Source organism: Pyrgilauda ruficollis, unplaced genomic scaffold, assembly GCF_017590135.1.
Source record: "Pyrgilauda ruficollis isolate IOZ18807 unplaced genomic scaffold, ASM1759013v1 scaffold7, whole genome shotgun sequence".
NCBI classification, from domain to species: domain Eukaryota; kingdom Metazoa; phylum Chordata; class Aves; order Passeriformes; family Passeridae; genus Pyrgilauda; species Pyrgilauda ruficollis.
Window position 1 is genome coordinate 13594716 of NW_024528821.1, and position 9562 is coordinate 13604277.

Genomic DNA, 9562 nt, shown 5'->3' on the forward strand with positions numbered 1-9562 from the left:
TTCCCCTCGCCTGCCCCCAAGGAGCAGCAGTTTCTTTATCTGAACATGCAGTTATACACTGGCCCGGCTCTTGCTGAGCAACACTTACTTTTTTCTTGAAAGAGAGCACCTGTGCTCGGGGAGGGGAGCTCTTAGCAGCCACTTGCACATCTGGCGGGTGGTGATGGCAGGTCAGGAGCAGGAGAGGCTGGGCGTGCGGGGCGAGGATCTCACGCAGAGCCACGGAGACACAGCTTTCCTCCAGCCTTGGCCCACATGGAGCAGGATCTGGGCAGCACAGCAGGAAACAGGGAATTCAGCCCCTCTGGCAGCTGCTCCAAAGGAGGTTTGGTGATGAGCTGGGCAGGTTCGCTGTGCCTGTGGCTCAGGGCTCTCCTAGCAGGAATCCAGTGGGCTCTCCTCAAAGCACTCGGAGCCTGGGGGTGGCACTGGGCTGAGCTGCTCACCAGGGAGGAGACTCACACACGCCAGGGAGACCTCTGGGGAAGAGAGAGGGAGAGAGAGATGAATGAAAAACAATGTTTATCCTTGAAATTTAAATGTCTATAGTATGTTTGAAACGTCCCAATTAAATTAGTCTATTAGACAAAATCCCATTAATTGGACAGCTTGGTCAGCTGTGGCTTACTCAGAATTTGTTCTGGTTTTAGCATTTTATCATTAAACATAGTTCTGAGCAATTCAAACCTCACAAGACCAAGGAAAAGTTGCCCATAATTAACGTCTTCAAGTGTTAGCAGCTTTCACACAAACACCAGCAAGAGCTCACACCACTCTCCCCCACTCTACTCCACTTGTTTATTTAATCTGGTTTATCACTGAATTTCTTCTCTGGGTTCCACTGATGCAAACTTGCACTGGTTTGAAGGGTTCCTCTGCAAACACAACAAACCAGCTCCATACAGGAAGGTTTAATCTGTCACTAGAGCTTTTCAGCAATCAGATCCCTAAGCATTAGCTTTGTTAATTAAAGTAGCACATCTGAAAAATTAGCAGAAGGGAATACATTGGCATATTTCTGTGCAACAGGGAGAATTTATAACTTCAGCAGTCACCAGTGGATTGAAAAAGCCAGTAGAGCATGCCACATGATGTTGCAGCACCCCTGGGCTAGAAAGACAAATAATATGAGTCATTTAAAAACCAGAAACATTCAAAAGATCATTAAAAAGCTACTAAACCTCACAAAATCAAATAAATACATTAATCAATTAAAACCTCTATGAAGCATCCTAATTGAATTTTGCTGTAGTAGTGTCATATGGCTTTGGGAACTGCCCTTCAGTAATCCAATCAAAAATTGGCATGTTCCCATCCCCACTTATTCTCCCTGATTAGTGAAATATCAGGAAGCAAATAAAAAACAAGGTGGCGGGATTCAGAAAAAACAAATACTAGTATTTAAATTTTTTCATGTTCTTCTCATTCAGGAATCTTGAACTCACTTATCCAAGACAGTGGATGGCATCCTTCTGCAAGAGCGAGTTATGGCCAGGAACCCCTACAGGTATCATGGAACACAGAATCAGGCAAGGGGAATCATCCAGCACAGGAGCCCAGGCCAGGGAAAAGCCTGACACTCTGAGGGACTGAACAGCTCTTGCTCCAAAACATCTCAACTGCACAGCCCAAGAAAACAAAATGGCAAAACTCCCCTGTGCCCCCAAACAAACCCCACAGCCCCACACAGACCCCAGAGCTGGAGCAGCCCCAGGGAAGCCTCCATGCAGAGGCTGTGCAGGAATCCAAGAGAGTCAAAATGTCTTTCCAGGAGTCTCCTGTTGTATCAGCCCAGCACAGAAGGGCTAAACGAGATGGGGAAGGAGCAGGAAAAGCAGCAGCAGCACTTTGGAAGGCCAGGAGCAGATGTGTGCTGGCTGCAGCAGTGTCTGCCCCAAACCAGCCCCAAAGCAGAGTCAGCAGAGCAGCAAGAGCTTAGGGGAGCTTAGCACTGACATCTGTAAGCACAGTAAACGGGAAAACTACTGATGTAACTGATCTCAGCTAACCCACAGACCTACTGTCACATCAATATACCAAATATCACCCACCAGTGCTCTCCGAAGGGAGAGGAAGCCGAGCAGGAGGCACAGAAGATGTGCACAGTGTGTTTGTGTATAAGGGGATCCTGTGATGGACCATCCAGTGCAGGTTCTTGGCTCTGCTGTCTGTTTTCAAGTACCACAAAATTTCTGTCTTTAAAAAGTCCTTTTTGCAACAAAAGTTATTCTCAACTGGTAACTCTCCTTTACCAGGCCACCCAATGTAATTTATACTGCACATAGATGACAAACCCCAGTGAAGACTTTGCTGTGCTACAGCCTGGGGCCCAAGGCTCTCATGCTGGTGACCCTCCCAGCGTGTGACAGCTGCTGAGAGGAGCCTGAGCAGAGGACAGACTGCAGCAGCTGCTCTGAGCCTTGAAGGAGTGAGAAACCCCCAGCCTTACACACTGCACACTGCCTCCTCCTTTATCTTCTGTAAAATAACGTCTCAGGAAAGCAATTTCCAAAGTGACTAGTGCTGCTGGTGACACACAGCTAGGTGAAAGAGAGAATTTACAGCGATTAGAATAGATCAGATTTATGGACTAACAGGAGAGGCGATGCGTGAAGCAGGGAATGAAACGTAATGAGGCCAAGAAAAAATTAAACACATGCTCTATTCCAACCTAAACAGCAGTGTACAATTAGACAGGAAACACAATCTAAAACAATTCACATAATGCTTCATAGCAGTATCAAGGAAAAGCAGAAAAGGTCTTGCAGCTCTTACAGACCTCACAATACAGAGAACAAACCAAGGGAAGACTGTGAGGCTGCTTGAAACATCTGTGGGAAATGCACAAAGAGCCTGGCAGTCTCAGGAGCACTTTTTGCCACACTGAAAAATGTGAGACACTGCCAAACAGGCTTCCAGAAGGTTCAAACTCAGTCCTGAAAGATTTCATAGATACTGTTTTATTTAGGCAATATGAGCATTTTTGGAAAATTAAACCTACAAGTTACATTAAATCACCCTAAAGCTTGCAGGACCTGGAGGCCTTCAGGCATGTGACAGATAAATGCAATAGAGAAGCTGTTTCTCAAAATGAAAGGGTATAGCAGGGAATAAAAGTGGCCTAGGGGAGAACAGGAATGAGAAGCCAAGAGTTTGAACTGGTCCTTGAAAAAGCCTTGGTGGTCTGGTTGTGGGGCTGAGCCATGCTGCAGAAAATGCTGTGCCAAAGGATGTTCTGGGTTAGCAAATACTGCTGGGGGGAACACCTGAATGCAAATAACTTATGTACAGATAGGGAATAACCTATTTACAGAGAGGGATGCCCTTAAAACTGTGAAAATGCTCTGTGCAAGGTTTATATTTCTACTCTGAAAACATTTACATACATGCTTAACTTTATATGTGTTGCCTAGTGAAATCAACTGGGATAACCATGGGCTTCAATTTTCATTACAAAATGCAAGGGGATTAGCAGGCTGGTGTGTTTTTAGCTGTCTTTGGTTCACTGTATATTTTTTGCAGTTGTACTTGGTGCAACAGAAAGAACTGCAACTCCCAGAAAGCTAAGAGAAAATGCAAGGTTTTAAAATACTATCAGATGCAACAAAATTTTTCTTTAGTGGAGAGCACTCATTTTTAAAGGCCCTCTGTACATACTTTATTAAAGTATTTCCCTGATCACAGCAAATTCTTAGCTGTATTCCTGACTTCTTCATTTGGCTCAGAAGTAAAATTATCATTCAGATATTAGCAGTTTTGCTGTTCAAAGTCTAATCTATTTTGAACACTTAAACAAAGTCAATAAATATTTAAATTGAATATAATCTGCACTTGCTTAGTGATTTTAATTAAGAATTAAGTTGATGTTCCCTTGAAAAGTGTGTTTAAAGCCAGTGCAATAGGAGAATGATGTTAGAGCATTGAAGACTCTGTACCATTATAAATATATTTTCTAGTATATTGCAGGCTGAGTTTAGCACTATGGTCAATGTTGCTACCTGACTACTCAGATTCATATTAAAAAAAAATATTGAAAGCTTAACTAAATCTTGAAGTTCTTTGACTGAGGCACAGAAGAGTGTTTACTCAATTTTTCCCTCCATTTTTATTTCTATTCTGAGTTCAGTTCCTTCAGGATTCCCTCCCTGAGCCCACTGGCTTGACAAAGGAGCCTCATGGACATTTATATGGCTTTAGAAAGAAAAGTCTCCTGTGCTGGCTTCACACAGTTCTTTTCAAACAAGAGTGTTACAATCCTATTTGAGACAAAACCTTATTCCTTGCATGAGGATTACAAAATCTGAATCCCACCCATGGGCTCTCCCCATACTAAATAAATCCAAGACCAAAGGGAGCCCCACCCACCCCAGAGCACGTCCCTAACTCAGGAAAGCTGCACAAGTTACAAATCCCACAGTCAGCTGCAAGTTTTTTCTCTTGTAGTCCACAAACAAGTAAAAATATTTCTTCTATTTGTTCTAGTCTCTGAAAGTATGCCTGCATAGACTGTAGTTGCATTTTTATCCCAGCATGGACACTGTATTGGACAAATTTTTCTTTGGTTTAAGGGACAGAGTCTGATGTGGGGGGACAGGCTGTGTCTGCCCTTTACCCCAGAACTGTGAACAAACAAATAGAACCCAAAAAAACAAAAACCCCACAAAAACCAACCAACCAACCAAACAAACAAACAAAAAAAAACCCACCAAAAACCGTCCCAAACAAAACAATACAAAAAATAAATAAGAAAATAAATATTTAAACCCAGTTTCAATAATTCTGAATGTTACTAACTAAAGCAACAAAAGGAAATTGGTGTTTTGCAGAGTGAAGCTTTCCATTCTCCTTTGAGCAGCTTTGTGGCATGTAAAAAGATAATAAGAAGATAGCTCTCTTCCTCTGGAGGCCTTGATTTAAAAAATCTCTAATTCACAACCAACGGCCACTTTCTGATCTAGAAACAAACAGCCCACCCGAAAACCCCAACTCAGCACCCCACAGAAGAGCACCACACACAGACACAGTCACGAGAGGGTGGAAGATGAACTCTCTTTTTGATCTTTTGATGAGAAAGAGCACAGTTTTGACACAAAATTCCATTTTCTCCAGTGGACACCAAACAACTCAGGGTAGCACAGTCCAAGAGAGGATTTTCAAAACTGCCATCCATCTAACTTTAATCTGTTCTACCAATTCAGCTGGTGACATCCAGTGCCCCAAGGCATGAGCACATTGCTCTTTCCCTGCTAAAGAGTCAGCATAGGCAATATGGGATATTTAAGTATTTTAGAACACTCTTAGGAAAGAAAATTAAACAGAGCAAAGCCCAGACAGAAAAAGCCAGCAATAATATTTTCCACCACAGCAGAATTTTCATTTCATGGAAGTTTGGCGCTGGGTACATAGGAGCAGGGTCTCTGCCAGCAAGGTAGGGTACTGCAAACACATTAAACCCACAGCAATTCTTCATGGCTTCAGCTCTGCCCTCTGCCATTCTCCTTTTTCCTGCAGTCCTTTGCACAGAGAATGAGACATATGCCAGCATCACCTTTCACTCTGTCCCTCAGACACTTCTCTTCTTGCTTAATTTCCGATTAGCATTCCTGTTTTATATCCAGTATATCACTCATAATAATGTTAGTGCAGCCAAACAGTTCCTCCCCAAAGGAGAGGAAGGTTAATGACACTTCCTGTGGCTGTCACTGTATGCTTTGCATGAGAAAGGGAGTGGATTTTGAATAACAGGAGACAGCCTCTCCTGGAATGCCTCAGAGCATTCCAGATGATGTCCCTTCTTCATTGACAGGGTCTCTGAGGTGGAGATGACCCCGAGGTGTTGTTAGAAAGTCTCTTTTTCCCAGCCCCACAGTCAAAGAAAAAGTCGAGATTCCTCGGCTCTGGTTTTCAAGGCTGTTTATTTTCTCTTATCTAACACATTCTTTTCCTGACCCGCTGAGGTCTGTCTGGCAGGTCGGTTCGTGGCACACCGACCGCCCTTGGGGTGGTGTCAACATTTTATACTAATAACTACATGTATTTTATTTATACAATTTTCCAATACCTATCACCTATGTGAGACAGTCTGTCTCTAAACCAATCCAAAGGTGCCACCATCGCAGCAGAAGATGGAGGACAAGATGAAGATGAGGAAAGACAGACCACACCCAGATTCCTCCATCCTGCCTCTTGAACCCCCATCCTAAAACCCCCAAAATTCTACTTTTTCACCCTGTGACAAATTAACTATCATTCTACTCAAACTCTTGTGGGTCAAAGAAAAAGTCGAGATTCCTCGGCTCTGGTTTTCAAGGCTGTTTATTTTCTCTTATCTAACACATTCTTTTCCTGACCCGCTGAGGTCTGTCTGGCAGGTCGGTTCGTGGCACCCCGACCGCCCTTGGGGTGGTGTCAACATTTTATACTAAAAACTGCATGTATTTTATTAATACAATTTTCCAATACCTATCACCTATGTGAGACAGTCTGTCTCTACTCTAAACCAATCCAAAGGTGCCACCATCGCAGCAGAAGATGGAGGACAAGATGAAGATGAGGAAAGACAGACCACACCCAGATTCCTCCATCCTGCCTCTTGAACCCCCATCCTAAAACCCCCAAAATTCTACTTTTTCACCCTGTGACAAATTAACTATCATTCTACTCAAACTCTTGTGGCTTGTACATCTTCATACAAAGCTTGTCCTAATTTCCATGGGATAAAATCAAAGGCACAGGTGTCTTTGACTCCGTGCCAAGGTCTCTGAGCCCCCTGCCAGGGTCTCGAGCCATCCAGGGCAGTCACAGGAATGTCCTGGGTTCCAACACTTCATCACTGACCTTCAGCTGCACTGCCCACCTTTTAGAAACCAGGAGGTGCTTTTTTTTCCAGCCCTGACACTCTTGCACCCTGAGCAAACAGAGAAGGGGGCCAAGTGTCCTAAGGCTAGATCCTTGTCTGTAGCAGAGCAAAAACTGTGCCTTGGAAATGGAGCAAAGCAGCAGAGGCCAAGAGTTTGCAGTGGGAGTTCTCCTCCCTGCCAGCTCAGAGCCACACACAGCCCTGGGCTGGGCTGGGCACTGGGAAGCTCCTGCGGCTCCGCAGCCAGGCAGGCTGACAGCAGTGTCAGGTCCCTGCTTCACCTCCCAAACAATGCAAGGGGAGCCCAACTTGTGCATTCAAAGACAGAAAACACTAGAGGAACACAGTGCAAACAGGAGGGATAATCTGAATAGGAGTTTGACCTAGGAGCCACTGACTGCAGCCAAAATATTTCCATTTAAGTAAGTGCTGTTAATCTTATTGTATAATTTCTGTTACTTGTTAATCTTTCCCCAAAGAAAAAAAAAAACCTAATTCTGACTGCCTGGTAAAAGTTGCCACTGGTTGTGGCATTACAGTAACTTCAAATATTTTTATGCTAATAGCACACCATATTAGCAACTATACTTTTTTTCCTATTTTTTTACATTTCTTGTTGTTTAGATAATTAATTTTTTACCTCCAACTTATGTCAAACTGCTTTTGAATCAAAGATGGAATTCAATTCACAATGCAGAAAAAAAGTATTTTAATAGGTGCAGCAGCTACAAAAGAAAGCATTGAGTTTACATTTAAAATAGAATCAGCACATGAAGAAAATTATCTACATAATTAGTGACTTGAGGCAATTGTGGCTAATCATATTATGATCAAAAGATTAGAAAAGGCCTCACCTCATCTTTACCTAAGAAAGGACTGATGATAGCTGCTGTTTTTATGAACTACAGTGGTTTGCAATTAAGCAGATAATTTGTGTGCTTAGCCAGAGAATTCCCTGGGTTGTAGATTTCTTTACATGTTAATAGGAAACATCTTAGGCTTAAATATTTGGTTTATGTGAACTTGAGATATTATGATGGGTTTAAATCTTAATATAGAAATTATGCAATGTCATTTTAATTCTGAAGGGGTATATTTCAAAAATTTTTATACAAGGTTTAAGTTAAAAAGACAAAACCAATCCAAACAGAACCACCAACAAGCCTCCCCCCCTCCCCCAAGACTTCACATTCCCTGGAGATGGAACTGATTTGAAGGATGCCATCAACAAGAAAGGTCGGCTTCAAAACTTAATTCTCATCAGAAGCAAAGCAGATGGGACAGGAAATGTAGTCCAGCACCCCCACATAAGCATTCACAGGAGCAAAGGGTCTTATCCAAAATAGGAGACGGAGCCTGGGCTGAGCAGGATGTCAGGTACATCATCTCAGCTCATCACAAGGCTCAAACACCCACCCCTTCAGTCTCTGTTTCTCACTGGATCCCACTGACCCCCTTGCCAAAGTGGGAAATCTCTCTGTGTGCTGTTTGTGATGGAGAATTTGTCACGTCACTTTTGCATCACAAACAGAAGCCATGCTGGGCCCAAGAGAGCCCAGGTGCTCAGCAGGATCCATCCCCACACCAGGCTGTCTTTGCCCCAGGAGAGCCCAGCCCCTGCTCAGGGCTGAGCTGCCCAAACATCCCACAGCCCCTCTGGCACAGGGCTCCTCTGACCCTGCCAAAATCTGGGCTGAGACCTCATTCCCCAGCGCCACGGCCCTGGCGCTGCAGCTGCGGCTCTGCAGAGTCTGGCTTGCACTCTGGCTTTAGTTCAAACAGGAATCAATTCAGGGAAGCCCTCAATGATCCCTTTTGCCTTTAGGAACACTTACAGCACAGATCACTGCGTTTTGTCTTGGTGCCAGGCTTTGTACTCACTTTGTGTTACCATGAAGGGCTGCCAAAAGGGAAGGAGAGGAACTGGGGTCCATTAGCCCGACTTCACTTTCTCATGATCTTCCCAGAAGTCGCTGCCTGTGCTGCTCTGATGCATCTGTGCAGTTCTCATCCCAGGCACTGAAAGCCCACACTGCAGCCCTGGGGTATCTCCAGCTTTTCATGCTGGGTGACAGCAGCACAGGCAGCAAAGAGAGAGCTGATCCTCCAGAAAGTACCACTGGAAGGACGAGTTCTGTGTCAGCTCGCTGTCCCCACGGAAGGACAGCACTGGCCAAGCTGCAGGCTTCACATCAGCTGCTGATTCTGAGTGTCTGGCAAGCAAAGGAAGTGGCATTTCTATCAGCAGGAAACATTTGAGTCAAAGTTGAGATAACTGATCAGGAATGACCAAGTGTGCTTACCCAAGGGGTCATAGCAAGTGAATTTTGTCACCTAAAATTTAATGAGCCATTCCTACAAAAAGGGGTCTGGTTTTTTTCTGCCCCTTCAGGGGGGACTCACCAAAATAACGTGCTTAGTGCTCACAAGGAGGTAAAGAAACACACACCAGGGCCTCTGTTACAGCTAGTGCCTTCACAAAATGCCTATTTAATGTTTAATGGCTCTGAGGTTGCACTTTGCACCATCAGCTTTAAGACATAGCCTATCTAGGATGGGAAAAGTGCAGCTTATTTAAATAAATAATTATTTGTCTTTCAAAAAAGACTCAGGGAACATTCTTTAAGAATACTGAGCAGTACCAATTAATAATATCTGAGTCACTGGGCTGGCTTGATTTTAGACATTAAGGGGTTCTCTGTG

The 9562-nt window shown here is 43.9% G+C and overlaps 1 protein-coding gene across 1 annotated transcript in view; it reads right to left on the bottom strand.

Moving 5' to 3' along the window:
- HTR2C (5-hydroxytryptamine receptor 2C) overlaps positions 1-8835 on the bottom strand; it is an 81238-nt gene extending 72403 nt beyond the window's left edge. The window contains exons 1-2 of the mRNA XM_041485174.1: positions 8741-8835; positions 89-479 (exon numbers count right to left, since the gene is read on the bottom strand). The gene's annotated coding sequence lies outside the window, so the exon portion shown is untranslated. The remainder of the gene's footprint in view (positions 1-88; positions 480-8740) is intronic.
- Positions 8836-9562: the final 727 nt, after the last annotated feature.